Source organism: Dipodomys spectabilis, unplaced genomic scaffold (genome assembly GCF_019054845.1).
Source record: "Dipodomys spectabilis isolate Male_0828 unplaced genomic scaffold, ASM1905484v1 ptg000113l, whole genome shotgun sequence".
NCBI lineage: Eukaryota > Metazoa > Chordata > Mammalia > Rodentia > Heteromyidae > Dipodomys > Dipodomys spectabilis.
In genome coordinates, this window is record NW_024870790.1 from 945,706 (window position 1) to 961,292 (window position 15,587).

The following is a 15,587-nucleotide window of genomic DNA, read 5'->3' on the forward strand; positions in this document are numbered from 1 at the left end:
CTTTCCAAGAGCCTCTTGTCACACTGACCTGTCTGCTAGACAGGTCACTATTTGCACCTACTGATTAATAATGCTCTAGTGCTCTCAAATGACAAGTAGGGAGGGCAACAAAAATAGAATAGTGAGTCAGACTCCAGTGGCCCATAATCCCAGGTATTCAGAAGGCTGAGGTTTAGATGATTGTGTTCAAAGCCAGCCTAGGCAGAAAAGTCTTGGCTACTCCATCTCCAATTAACCAGCAAAAAGACAGCCTAGAAGCATGTCTCCAGTTGCAGAGTGCCAGCTGAGAAAGCAAGTCAAGCAAGGAGGCCTTGAGCTCAATCCATAGTATGGACAGGGACACACACACACACACACACACACACACACACACACACACACACACACACACACATCTTCTAAAGAGTTCATTCTGATTCACACTAGGAAAGGCACCTCATCTGTTGTCCAGAGATCGGAGAGTGATGACGTCTGAGTTTTGTCCCTGAGCTATACTAGTTCCTTATAGGTTCATTAGTTCCTGTGATGAACAGAAAGACTGACAAAGGGGTGGGGATGCTTTCATTTAAGGTTTGGAACAGAGTGAAATAAACACTGAAGATTGGAGGGTTTTTCCTGAAACATTGGTGCTTCCTTCCCTGGACTGAGGAGACAAAGTGTGCAGCAGTGGGAGCTGCTGTGTGTGGGAGAGGAAGCATCCAGCTGTCGGTACGGGAGAGGAGGAAAGGGAGAGGACATGATCAGCACAGGTCTACACTGACAGCGACAGAAAGGCTTGTAGGAATTGTACAGCACAGGTTTCACACACAATCTTGAGCTATGTGGTCTGGGGTGGGGTTAGTGTTGGGAATCCACATTAGCAGACTATGGCTCACACAGTGGGGGAGAAGAGGGTGCTGGCTAAGGCCCTACTGCAGCCTCTCTGGGTTGCCATACCCACAGCCTGCCTTGGAGTGAGTGCTTCTTCGAGAATTGCCCTCCTCAGTAATGCTCCCCCCCTGGTCTCTTGTCCTGTTCCATCCCTATCACATGATGTCACCTACAACTGCCCTTTCTCCTGGAGCCACATTCATCTCTTAATGGAGATGGAGAGGCTCAGTTTCCTGTGTCCTGCCCAGTACCACCTATCCTCCCAGTTGCCCCTACTGAGCATTGCATGGAGGCCTTAACCTCAGCTTCCTTAACCCTCAAGACTGAAGAAGACTGGGATGGCCTGCCTTCAGGCCTCAGACCCAGGACTTGTAGTTGAGAACTGACAGAGGCAAAGGCTTAATAGTCTCACTGCCAGCATCTCTCTGGAGCAACTCTGGCAGCCACTTCCATTCCTCCAGAGTTAAAGTGTCCCTCACCCATGCCAGTCAGGAGGCACCTCCAGGGCCAGCAAATCCACAGGATTGGGTGTACTACTTTATTTCTACTCACCCCACCCCATCTGCCCTTAGAAATACCATTACATGCCGGGCACTGGTGGCTCACACCTGTAATCGTAGATACTCAGAAAGCTGAGATCTGAAGATCATGGTTTGAAGCCAGCCTGGACAGGAAAGCCTGTGAGACTCTTACCTCCAATAAACCACCAGAAAATTGGAAGTGTGCAGTGGATCAAGTGGTAGAGTGCTAGCCTTGAGCTGAAGAGCTAAGGGTCAGTACCCAGCCCCAGAGTTCAAGCCCCATGACTGACCAAAAGAAAGAAAAGAAAAAGAAAAAAAGAAAAATACTATTAGATCATCTATGCCAGATTAGAGTATTATTCCACTTCCTGCTTTTCCTGGTCACCTTTTCTTACATTTACCCTTCAAATGTTAAGCTATTTACCCAGATTTACAGTTTATGCTGTCATGATTTCTTTCAAAATGAGATAAAGTAAAAAAGAAACAAGTTCCATACTTACCACTACCCTCGTTTTCCTTGGAGTTAACTCTGAGGTTCAGTATAAATCACAGCATTGCTACTCTATTTCATCCCCTTTTATTCCTTGCCCTGTTGTACAGCCTTGAAACTCTATTTATTTCACCAAAAATGATGCAAAACTTATCCTTCCTTTTCCCCCTCTTTTACTGTACCAGTCCTGGGGCTTGAAATCAGGGCTTGGTTGCTCAAGGCTAGCACTCTCACACTTGAGCCACAGCTCCACTTCTGGGTTTTTGGTGATTAATTGGAGATCAGAGTGTCTCAGGCTTTCCTGCTTGAGCAGGCTTTGAACCATGATCCTCAGATCTCAGCCTCCTGAGTAGCCTAGGATTACAGCTGTGAGCCACTGACCCAGACAAAGTTGATACACTGTACTTTCTATTTCACTTTGTCTGACACTAGATTTTCCTTTATTCAAGATACATACCAGCCAGGTGGCACTATGGTCCATGCAACATGCTGAGGCAGGACCACAAATTCAAAGCCAACCTGGCCTATATAGCAAGACCCTGTCTCAAAAGTGAACAACCAAAAATATGTCCCTCCTTTCAAAGGAAGACACAGAAGTCTTAGGCTCATAAATGTGATTAAGTGAAAGGCTTTTTAGGAGATGTTGGGTCTGATAGCCTTCATTCAAAATTACTTTTTTTTTTCTTTTTCACTTCAGTCCCTAAGAGGTACAAATTAATCTTTTGCTTTGTCAGGAGAAGCTAGTCTTTGAGTGACCTTCTTTTGCATTATCTTCCTCCTTGATGATATATTCTCTTCTTTCCATGACATCAGTCTTATGCTTTTCTCCGTCCCAGTTTTTTCCCCAGTCTCCTCTGCTGAATCTTCTTTCTTAATCCTAACGTAAGAGAGATAAAATTTTAAATCATGACAATTGTGATTCGCTTAAAGGTCATTAAGTACCATGCTGGACTTTTAAATGAATTAGCTCTTTAACCCCATAGAAACTCATTTAGATAGGGATTTGTTATGGTTTAGATTTTAAATATCCTATAGAAGCCCTCATGCTAAAGTCTTGGCCACCAGCTATTGGGAGGTAGTAGAATTTTTAGGACGTGGGGCCTAGTAGATTGAAGTTAGGTCATTGGGTACATACCCTTGATAGGAATATTGGGACCAAACAATGAGCCAAATAAACCTTTCCTCCTATAAATTTGTTCTTTCAAGTATTTTGTTATGTCAATGGAAAGCTAGCACAATTTCAAACCTACAGCTAATTACTATTAATCTATACACATTTCAGAGGAGGTAAAATGCTAGAAAGTTAGGAAATTTACATAGGACTATGTAGGTATTTAGCTGTGGAACCAAGGATGAAACATGGGACTAAAGGAGCCTCAAAGTCTATGTCCTTTATTTGTGTTAGTTCTTATATGCACAGCACTCCTTGAAGTGGTTTTATATGAAGATGATGTGTGAAGAAAATATAATCTACAGACATCATGAGACAAATGTCATAGCAGTAATTGGTCATGTGTCATACACAAGGGTGGAATTTTTTTTGTCAGTCGTGGGGCTTGAACTTTGGGCCTGGGCACTGTCCTTGAGCTGAAGAGCCAGCACTCTACCACTTGAGCCACAGTGCCACTTCCGGTTTTCTGGTGGTTAATTGGAAATAAGAGTCTCACAGGCTTTCCTACCCTGGCTGGTTTTGAACCACAATCTTCAGATCTCAGCCTCCTGAGTAGCTAGGATTACAGGAGTGAGCCACCAGCACCCAGCTCCAAGGATGGAATTTTTAAGGACATTTGTTTGACAGAGGCTTATTTCTACCTTCTCTTTCTTTCTTTGTGACTGATATTCTACCTACTTCCTGGCAACCATAACCTCCTCACTTCTGAGTTACATTATTCTGTTTAGCTCAAGTACCCTGTTTCAGTCTGTGCTTTATAGTGCAAATGCTTCTGAATTTTGCATATGCCAAGGGAGATGGTGGCAGAAGTCTGTAGAGGAAGAAATGGATTGCTCCTTTAGAGGTGCTGGGGAGATCTTTATTGCCTGATTGGAAAAAAGTTAAGTTTAATTTTCTGATGACACTAAGTATGAATTCCAGACAAATCTGAGAAGTAAATGTAGATTTTATATAATTGTATGCTTATTATTCCTTAATCATGTATTTTGTTACTACAGTTAGACAAAAACAGTAAGTTCTATTTTTCCAGAGTACAGTGGAGGTGACTATAGTTCCCAATATGCTGTTACATAGAAGAGAGGAGCCCCAAGGATCCAAATGCAAAGTAATGACAAGGAGATGGAACCATTACTTATACTGATTTATCATTACATATTATATACATGTATTGACATATAGGTTTATCTAAAAAATATGTACAAGTACTATGTTAAAGCATTTTTTTCAGTTATCTAAGATGATGTAAATGCTATTCATCTTGATTTGATCAGCATATATTGTATGCATGTAGTAGATTATTCCAACATACCCCATAAATATGTGCAGGTAAAATGGTAAATTCCAGCTAGATGTCAATGGCTCCCACATATAATCCTAGCTACTCAGGAGGCTGAGTTCTGAGGATTGCAGTTCAAAGCCAGCCTGGATAGGAAAGTCCATGAGACTCTAATCTCCAATTAACCACCAGAAAACTGAAAGTATCATTGTGGCTCAAAGTAGTAGAGTGATAGCCTTAAGTGAAAAAGCTCAGGCATAGCACCCTTGCTCTAAGTTCAAGCCCTGTGACTGACAAAAAAATGCAAATTCAATAAATAATTTTTGTTGTTGTTGTTGGTCGTGGGGCCTGAACTCTGGGCCTGGGCGCTGTCCCTCAGCTCTTCAGCTCAAAGCTAGTGCCCTACCACTTGAGCCCAGCTCCACTTCTGGCTTTTTCTGAGTTCAGGCCCTACGACCAACAAAAAAATAAAATTCAGTAAAGTACATAAAATGTAAACACATAGCTCAATAAATTCTTACAATGCAACCCACCATAAAGATCAAGAAATAGAACACTTTCAGAAATCCTGTGGGTCTCTGCCCAAGCAATGCTCCCAAAGGAAGCTATGCTCAATGACAGTTTGGTCCATATATGTCTTATTTTAATTTCTGACTTTGCTCTGTAAATATGGATCCCCAAATACTGTAGTTTTGGTTTTCAACTTCATATAAATAGAACAATGATGTATGCATCCTCCCTTTTCTGGTTCATTTCCCTTAGAATTGGCGATCTGAGATACAACATTACATATAGCATTGCTTTATCAATGTTGTATTACAACATTCCATTTTATGAACTTAAAAGAAATCAACCATGCCACTATTTTAGACTATTTGTGTCCAGTTAGGTATAATTATGGAAAATGTTGCCACAACCAGGCTTTATGTCTCCAGATATGCATGTATACACACTATACTTCTAGGAATGGAATTACTAGATCATAGAACAGACACTATCAGACTATATACTAAAGTTCTCACTTCTACAAATCAGTGTTCAAGATTTTCTGTTGGCTTACAAAGTTTACATTGTAAATAAAGCTTTATAACTGTCACTTGAACTTTGGTACATCTTTTATTGTTTAGTTCAAGGTCCCTGATTTTGTATACTATTGCAAATGTAGACTTTGTTAAACATTTTCAAAGTGCTTTTTGATGGTACACAGATATATAGTCAATATTTTGATACTGTTGTTACATATTGATTTTGCTCTCTTAATTACAATACCAGATTTTATTTGATTACTGTTCTTTATACTTCTTTTTCAAATGTTTCTTATTGTGGCTCAGTATATTTCTAAATTAACCAGGGAAATATTTGATTAGGAAAAAGCTTCTATAAGTCTACCCCACTTGTGTGTGTATATGTGTGTGTGTGTGTGTGTGTGTATGTGCACGCACGCGTGCACACTCATGCACGCACTAACCCTGGGTCTTGAACTCAGGGTCTGTGTGCTGTCTCTGACCTTCTGCTCAAGGCTAGTCTCTGCCACTTGAGACACAGTGCCACTTCTGGCCTTTTATGAGTAGTTAATTGGAGATAATTGTCGCATGGACTTTCTTGTCTGGCTGGTTTGGAACCGCAATCCTCAGATCTCAGTTTCCTAATTAGCTTGGATTATCAGTGTGAGCCCCTAGAGCCTTGCTTCCACCCCAGTTTTTGCAGCATCTTATCAATGTGAAATATTCAAAATATCCTATTAATAAGTGATTTTTTTCAGTGTTTCCACTCTGAAAATAAGAAACATCAAAATTGTACAAATGAAAAAACCAAGACATAGAGAAGTGAGGCAATCTACCTAAGATCACCCAGCTACAACAAGTCAGAGCTGTGAGGACAGACTTGTGAAAATTTCATCATCCTTCCTGGAAAACAGGCTGCCATGGATACATATCTACAAATGGTAAATTTTATTTCTTGTTTTGCAAGCCATATATACTTACTTTTACTTGTGTATTGCCTCACTGTGCTAGTCAGAACTAAAAATGCAAGCAGTAGTAGGGGGACATCTTTGTCTTTTTTTTTTTTTTGGTCAGTCTTGGGGTTTGAAATCAAGGCTAGTTCTCTACTGTTTTGAGCCCAGCACAACTTGTGGTTTTTCAGTGGTAATTAGAGATTGGACTTTCTTGCGCAAGCTAGCTTTGAACCCCGATTTTCACATCTCAGCCTCCTGAGTATCTAGGATTATAGTTATGAGCCACCAGCACCCAGCAAAGGCGTCTTTGTCTTATTCCTGAAATCAAGGGACTTTGTTTTCGTAGTGCTGGAGATCAGACCCAGGGTCATATAAGCACTGAGCAAGTACTGCTCTACCACTGATCTGCATCCTTAGTCCAAGGAGTCTACATTCAGCAAAGTAGAGAAAGACATTTGCTGCAGGATTTTAGTACATACCATTTGGAATCATCCTAGATGCCCCTCAGTGGACAAATGGATTGAGAAAATATGGTATATCTACAAAATGGAATTTTATTCATCATTTAGAAAAAAATGATATTTTACCATTTGTAAAGAATTTGAAAGACCTGGAAAAATGACATTAAGTCAGTGAGATGTACAAGACACTATGTTGAAAATGAACTTTACAACTTGTGGGAGGGAGGGAGGGAGGAGTTGGGGAGGTAGGGAGGAAAGGGATGGTAGGAGAAAAACAAAGGAGGAGGTAACAATGCTTGATAAGAAATGTACTCATTATCTTACTCATGTAACTGTAACCCCTCTGTTCATTATTTTTACTATAGAAAACGTATTTTTTTTTAAAAGATGCATGTTTTCCCTTATATAGAAGCTAAATTTAGCTTATACATTTATAAGTAACTATGTTGGGTGGTCTGCAAGTGTACACAAATATATTAACTGAAATACGGTAGATTCAAGGAAGAACTCAAATGGAAAGTCAAAGTCAAATTTCAACAAAATAAACACCAGGAAGCTGGCACTTGAAAGCGGAGGGGTGGGGTCAAGGGGGTAGAGGAATGAAAAGAAGGGAGGGGAAAATGCAGTTTAGAGCCCAATGTATATCCTAGAAAATTAAGAATAATGAGGAAATGAGTGGATAGGGAAAGGAAGGGTAAGAATGTTGAAAGGGATGACATTGATCGAGACGCATTGTAATCATAAACTCCTTTGTTAAATGGTACCCCCCTTTGTACAATGACTTAAAGATAATAAAAAACAATTCTTCTACTGGATGCAGGTGGCTCATGCCTGTAATTCTAGCTACTCAGGAGGCTGAGATCTGAGGATTGATGTTCAAAGCCAGGCCAGGCGGGAAAGTCTGTGAGATTGTTATCTCCATGTAACCACCAGAAAACTGGAAGTGGTGCTATGGCTCAAAGTGGTAGAGTGCTAGCCTTGTGCAAAAGAGCTCAGGGAAAGTGCCCAGACCCTGAGTTCAAACCCCACGGCCAACAAAAATAATTATTTTACTTAGAGATGTGGATCAAGTGGTAGAATGCCTGCCATGAGCAATCAACCAAGCCAGTGCAAGGCTCTGAGTTCAAAGCCTAGTATCAATAACAGAAACAAAAAACAAAACAGATGTTTTCTCACATTTACTGTAAGTTCTTAAAGTCACCAATAATTGTTGAATTTTATCAAATGTTTTTATGTATCTATTAACACAGTCATATAATTTTCCTTTTTCTATTCATGTGTTAAATGATGTTGTTTGCTTTTAAATCATAAGCCAACTAGAAATATCTGCAATAAACCCATTTCAGTCCTGATTTATTATAATTGTTGTATATTGCTGAATTCAACTTGCTAATATTTTGTTCAGGATTCTTGCATCTATGTCTGTATTAGCCTGAAATTTTCATAATGATGCCATCTAGAGGAATGAATTCATATTCTCCATCCACTAAAGAATTAAATGGCAAGAAAATGTTTAAGGTAAACAGACTAAGTTTATTTTGAAAGTGAAAGAAAAGCCATGAAATAAAGTAGTGAGACTCTATTTAGGAGAGGAGCCTCAAAGAGGAGCTCAATGGAGTTCTCTCATAAAGTGTTATTTTTTTCTTTTTTGTCAGCTATGGGGCTTGAACTTGGGGCCTGAGCGCTGTCCCTCAGCTCTTTTGCTCAAGGCTAGTGCTCTACCATTTAGAGCCACAGCACCACTTCTTATTTTCTGAATGGTTAATTGGAAATAAGAATCTTATGGGTACTTTTCTGTCTGGGCTGGCTTTGAATCATCATCTTCAGATTTCAGCTTCCTGAGTAGCTAGGATTACAGGTGTGAGCCACCAGCATATGACTTCATAGAGTGCTTTTTATAATATAAGTCTCTCATACCTCCTCCTCTGGGTTATGCAATGTCCAAGTTCTTTTCATTGGTTGAGCAGCCACACAGAGCATTATAGGAAGAAATGTTTGAGCATAAACTCACAGCATTATGGGAAGGAGAAGAATGGAGAAAGATCCTGAGGCACTATGGGAAGTGTCATGATAGACCACATGTTATCTGCCACATGTGATGTCTGCCACTTTTGTTCCAATTTACCTAATACTTCTCCTTTCTGTCAGATGGGAGCTAGTAAGCCAAGAAGGTGAGGAAGCCCAAGGGCCAGGTAGAGGGGTAAATGGAAAAATGGTTTACTGACTCATTGTTTTTTTTTATTGATGAGCCTGTTTACCCCTGTAATTCTAGCAGTTGGAAGGCTGAGGCAGGAGGATTTCAAGTCTGACACCTGTCTCGTATACATACATAGAACTTGTCTCAAAAAAAGCAAATCAAAACAACATTAAAATTGCTTGGTATAAAAAAATTGCTTGGTATAGCACACTGACTTAGAAATAAAAAGCTTCCAAGTACAGAGAAGAAAAAATGTAAGTGAGAATATTCTGTAGAATATTCTTAGTGGAAAAGTAGGGTTCCTGTAAGCCTCTGATCTCATTTCCTTAAAACTGTCAATACAGGCTGGGAAGGGAGGTGAAGGGTAAACAAAGGAGGAGGCTGCAATGCTTGGTAAGAAATGTATGCATTATCCTGCCCATGTAATTGTAACCCCTCTGTACAGTATGTTCTCAAATAAAATTAAATTAAATTAAAAAAAAACGGTCAATACATAACCATGTGTATGTTAAAGATGTCTTGTTTAGCACATATTTCTTAAAATGAGAAATTATATGCAATACTCATAACAGAAGACCAGGCAAGAAGGGTTTGACATTTTCCTTATCATGAGTAGCACAGGGTTTTACTGAAAATCTTGATCTTCAGTCTGGTAACAATGCTGTCTACTCAGTGTTTTCCAATCAATCATCATCTCACAAAGCCACAAATTTAGCAGCTATATCACTCAATAAAGATATTATTTTAGCACTTTTCAGAGCATCCTCACGTAGAGACTGGCAAATTTACTCTTCTTTTTTCTGGATATACCACAGTATTGATTCATTAACACCGAACTCATAGCCAACAACATTATAACTCATGCTGGAATGCATATAATTCTTCCAAAGAAAGCACATCATAGCCATCTGGTATTTAGAGCACTAGAAAACACTTTAAGACTATAATTAGAGATCACTGAAACAGTAGAATCACCAACAAAAGGTACAAAATGTGGTATTAAATAGACCATGAAAAGGACATTTATAGCATAAAGAGCTATAACAACAAAGGCAGTGTGTCCTCTACCCAACCTCAGCACTGGGAACACTGAGTGCCTGGGAACTAATTTTTTGTCATTCTGCAGATCAATGAATGACCATGAAAGTACTTCAAGTACAGATGGTGAGGTAACACATAAACTTTTTCAAGCAGGCAAATTTGCAGATCTGAAATCTGTCAATAATGAAGATCAACTATATCTCTATCTCTCTATATAACAACACACACATACATACATGTACATATGTGCGTTTTAAAATTTTATTTTTTGTTGTAAAGGTGATGTGCAGAGGGGTTACAGTTACATAAGGTAATAAATATATTTCTTGTCCAACATTGTTACCCACTCCTTCGTTTTTCTCCCACTATCCCTCCCTTTCCCCACGTGCTTTTTAAAATAATGAGCACTGGGCTAGGAAGATGGCTCAGTGGTAGAGTGCTTGCCTTGCATGCCTGAGGCCCTGGGTTCGATTCCTCAGCACCACATAAGCAAAAAGAAAAAAGCTGGAAGTGATGCTGTGGCTCAAGTGGTAGATTGCTAGCCTTAAGCTGAAGAGCTGAGGGACAGCGCCCAGGCCTAGAGTACAGGCCCCACGACCGGACCCCCCCAAAAAATAAAAAATAAAATAAAATAATGAGCAGAAATTGCTAATTATTGAAGCTGGGCAATATGAAGGTGCCTAATAATAGTCTTTCTCATTTTTGTGTATTTCTAATTTTTCATAATAGAAAGCTTTAAAAACGATCTATTCTTGCTATTCCACTTTTCTGAGATGCAACCTTTCCTTACCAGTATATGAAAGGCTGTAGCTGTCAAAAGTGAAGGCAAAGGGACTTTATGGTGCAAACAGCCATCCACCACCAATCCAACCCAGTACTTAATCCCTGCTGACAGGGGAACAGCAAGAGGTAGGGTTATAATATCAACAACACTTTCCCTAGGAAAGAACTCAGTAATTGTCCCAGAAGCAGTAGAAATAAACCCTATCTTATTTTTCAAGACAACTGAACCCAGCCAAACAAGCTCATTCTGTCAAAGATTGGCTTTAATGTACATGCACAGATTCAGCAGAAAACAACTTGGATTCTAGCCTCAGGATGTAGATTCAAATTGTTTTCTGGCCTGAGTTCAGTCACTAAGTTAGACAGTCAATCAACCGTTCTGGAGAGATCCATTACTTTCAAATTAACCTTCATAGAGTCCCCTGACTCTTATATGTGAGAAAGCTTGATATACATATATATATATATGTATTTTTTTTGGTCGGTTGCGGGGCTTGAACTCTGGGCTTGGGAGCTGTCCCTGTGCTCTTCAGCTCAAGGCAAGCACTCTACCACTTAAGCCACACCGCCACTTCCAGTTTTCTAGTGGTTTATTGGAGATCAGAGTCTCACAGACTTTTCTACCTGAGCAGGCTTTGAACAGTGATCTTCAGATTTCAGCCTCCTGAGTAGCTAGGAGTACAGGCATGAACCACCGGCTTACGGGTGAAAGCTTGATATTTTTAAAGACCCAGAGGAGGAAAGATAATCTAGTTGCCGGTTGGTCAAGTCTGTAATCCTAGCTACTCAGGAGTCTGAGATCTGAGGATCATGGTTCAAAGCCAACTCGAGGAAGGAAAGTCCATGAGACTATCTCTAATAAACCACTCAGAAAACTGGAAGTGGCACTGTGGTTCAAGTGGTAGAGTGCTAACCTTGACCTGAAGAGCTGAGGGACAGTGCCCAGGCCCAGAGTTCAAGCTCCAGACTGACAAAAGCGAAAACAAAACAAAACAAAAACAGTGGAGGAAAGAACCTCTATTGCAGAAGCTGCAGTGTCCTACTACCCTTGTTCCATAGATCAGTGCACTCCTTAAACTGTAAACTGCAATCTGGTCACACTTCTTGGCACTCCATTGAAACTACAAACTGTGAGGTAAAGCTAGCACTGTTTGTTGTTAGATACAATGAATACTTTCAGTGTTTCCTGCACTAGATTTTTCAGAACTGGACCCAATTGACTACTAACTCTTCCAGACAGATGCATACCACCTTCACATAGTTTTTCTTTTACCTGTCCGGCTGTGTCTCAGTCTACTAAAATGACCCATTTCTTATACTCTCTTTTTACTTTTACTTTTACTAGTGGAATTTGTTATCCATACTCTTCTTATACAGCAATTGCTATGCAATTGAATGATCCACACGTATGACTTGTATCACTTATCTACTAGGCATTCGTCAGTGTGCAACACCACCTAGAGTTGCTTCCAGTCCTCCAGATTCCTATGCACTCTGCATAGGAAGTATCTGCTCACAGATACTTCAAATATAGCTATTTCATCTCCTTCTTTAAACATGACCTTTTTCTTGTGTTTTCTATACTGTGCTTAGTGTCCATCTAGATGTCTAAAGCAGAAATTTGAGAGTCTCCTTTAGCCCTACTCTCCCATGAATACAATGTGTCACTAACCCCTGATGGTTCAAACTGTTAAAGAGCATGTCAATTTATACCCTACTTTCCATTCTCTATACTAGGTCTGACAGAACTGTGGGGAGGGAGGTTATCTGTCATTATGATATATAAACTATGTTGAAATTACAGTTTATGGAACTGGAAGTGTGGCTCAAGTGGTAGAATGTCAGACTTGAGTGAAAAAAGGAAATTACAAATGAAATATTATATTGGAATTATCTGAAAATTCTGTGGTAGTGTTGGGTGTATACCAGAAATAATCACCAATGATATTAATAACTACTGAGCCAGGATGTTGGGTAAAACAAATGGTAATATTCATCTCTCAAAGTTTATACAGCAATTAAAGTGATTATAGAAAATGTATAATTATAAGCTGGGTGCTGGTGGCTCACACCTGTAATCTTAGCTACTCAGGAGGCTAAGATCTTTGGATCACAGTTCAAAGCCAGCCCAGGCAGGAAAGTCTGTGAGACTCTTATCGCCAATTAACCACTAGAAAACAGGAAGTGGCACTGTGGCTTATGTGGTAGAGTGCAAGCCTTGAGCTGAAGAGCTCAGGGACAGTGCTCAGGCCCAGAGTTCAAGCCCCATGACCGACAAAAAAGAAAGAAAGAAAGAAAGAAAGAGAAAGACAGAAAATATGTGATTATAGTACTGGGTGTCCCAAAAATGTTGTGTTTCTCTCTTTACCCCTTACAGTCCACTCCATTGAGGCAGAGTATAAGAAACAACCAACAGTGGGAGTTAGAATCCTAGCATCTGAAGAACTGGGAACATTGTGAATTATCATTACCTCTTCTGTGTGTAATAGCAAAACAGGTCCAGTACTGACTGTTCTCCAAACAGCCTTGAGCAGGAATGGGCATGCCTGAATACCAGTGGAACAAAGGAAAAAGAAATAAATACGAAAAGATACATCTTTCAGTCACAGGACAGAAAAATTGATTTAGACACTTGGCCTCTGCTGTTTGACTCCCTTTGCAATGTCGCCACCTACTGTTCATTTGCATCACTTAGTTCGTAGTTGTATTCTGAAGTCGCTTAGAAACTTCTGAAAGGTATTCCCTTTGTTGCGCAGAAATAGCTTTTAATTTGATGCAATTTTAATTTGTCACCTTTTGTTCTATTTCCTGAGCTTATGTAGTATACTTAGAAAGTTGTTGCTTATGCTTATACCTTCTAGAGTTTCTCCTATGTTTCTTTCCAGTAGTGTGTTTCAGGTCTTACATTTAGATCTTTCATCCATGTTGAATTACTTTTTTTTTAATTGTGAAAATACCATACAGAGGGGTTACAATAACATGGGCAAGATAACGAGTACATTTCTAACTTACTTTTTATACAGGGTGAGATATAGGGATGTAGTTTCCATCTTATACATGCTGATATTCATATAAGGGGTTAGTATCCACACTAAAAAGCTCAAAAATTAAACATCAAAAGAATAATCCTATTACTAAAAAATGAATTGGACACTTCTTAAAAGAAAAGTACCAATGGCTAATAGATACATTTAGAAATATTTGAGATACTTAAAGAAAATAAAAAATACTCAAAACAAAGAAATATTTGGCATTCTCAACTATAAAGGAAATGCAAATCAAAATGACATTGGGATTCCATATCATCCTAGACAGAATGGCCATCATTAAGTAAACAAATGCTGGTTAAGATATGGGGGGAAGCTGGGAGCTGGTGGCTCATGCCTGTAATTCTAGCTACTCAGGAAGCTAAGATCTGAGGATCACAGTTCAAAGCCAGCCCGGGCAGGAAAGTCCGTGAGACTCTTATCTCCAATAAACCACTAGAAAACCGGAAGTGGCGCTGTGGCTCAAGCGGTAGAGCACTCGCCTTGAGCTGAAGAGCACAGGGACAGCGCCCAAGCCCAGAGTTCAAGCCCCACGACCGACAAAATAAAAAATAAAAGGGGAAAAAAGAACTTGTTGTTGAGAATGTAAATAAGTATAGCCACTATGACTATGGAAATCAGTGTGGAGGCTCCTAAAAAAACTAATAGCTGGTGCCAGTGGCTCAGGCCTATAATCCTAACTGATCAGGATGCTGAGATCTAAGAATTGTGGTTGGAAGTTAGCCCAGTCAGGAAAGTCATTGAGACACTTACCTCCAATTACCTACCAAAAAGCTGGGAGTGGAGCCATGGCTCAAGCAATTGAGTAATAGCCTTTAGAAAACAACAACAATTGAGCATTAGCCTTTAGAAAACAACAACAAAACAACTCAGGGACAGTGCCCAGGACCTGACGTCAAGCCCCAGGACCAGAAAAAAAAAAGAACTAAAATAGAACTATCTTATGATTCAGGTATACCACTCCTGGGTATAAGTGCAAAAGAATGTATGGCAGCCTAAAATAGACACCTGCACACTCATGTATATTACAGCACTACTCACACTAGCAAAGTTATGAAATAAGCCTTGCTGACCATGAACAGATGAATGTGCTGCATAAAGACAATGTGCTGCATAAAACAAGGAGGTTTACTTATAAAGAGATCTAAACTAGGTCTGAGGGCATGGCTCAAGTGGTAGAGTACCTGTGTAGCAAACACAGCCCTCAGTTAAAATCTCAGTAATAGTCCCCCGAAAGAATAAAATGGTGTCATATGCAGGAAAATGGATGGTATTAGAGATTATCATGCTAAGCAATATAAACAAGACACAGACACATATCACATGATTTTTTTCTCACATGCAAAAGCTAGAATTTTTTTTAAATGTGAAAGTAGGAGATTCCTGGCAGGGGAGGAGAGAAGGAGTCATGAGAGGGTGATACAGGAGTGACTTTGTTGCATTAATACAACACTATGGCATTGTGAAAATGTCATAGTGAAACTCATTCTTTTATATAATTAATATACATTAATAAAACAATAAAATTGTCAGGGTACTGATGTCTCACATCTATAATCCTAGTTATTCAGAAGGATAAGATCTAAGGATTGCAATTCAAAGCCAGCCCAGGCAGGAAACGCCATTAGACTTTTTTTTTTTGTCTGTTGTGGAGCTTGAAATCTGGGCCTGGGCACTGTCCCTGAGCACTTCAGCTCAAGGCTAGTGCTTTACCATTTGAGCTACAGCACCATTTCCAGTTTTCTAGTGGTTAATTGGAGACAAAATTCTCAC

General features: G+C 39.7%; 1 protein-coding gene across 1 annotated transcript in view; it reads right to left on the minus strand.

Moving 5' to 3' along the window:
• The window catches only part of Slc25a53 (solute carrier family 25 member 53), a 29,032-nt gene extending 15,717 nt beyond the window's left edge, over positions 1 to 13,315 (minus strand). Inside the window, exons 1-2 of the mRNA XM_042688220.1 lie at positions 13,239 to 13,315; positions 2,638 to 2,758 (exon numbers count right to left, since the gene is read on the minus strand). The gene's annotated coding sequence lies outside the window, so the exon portion shown is untranslated. The remainder of the gene's footprint in view (positions 1 to 2,637; positions 2,759 to 13,238) is intronic.
• Positions 13,316 to 15,587: the final 2,272 nt, after the last annotated feature.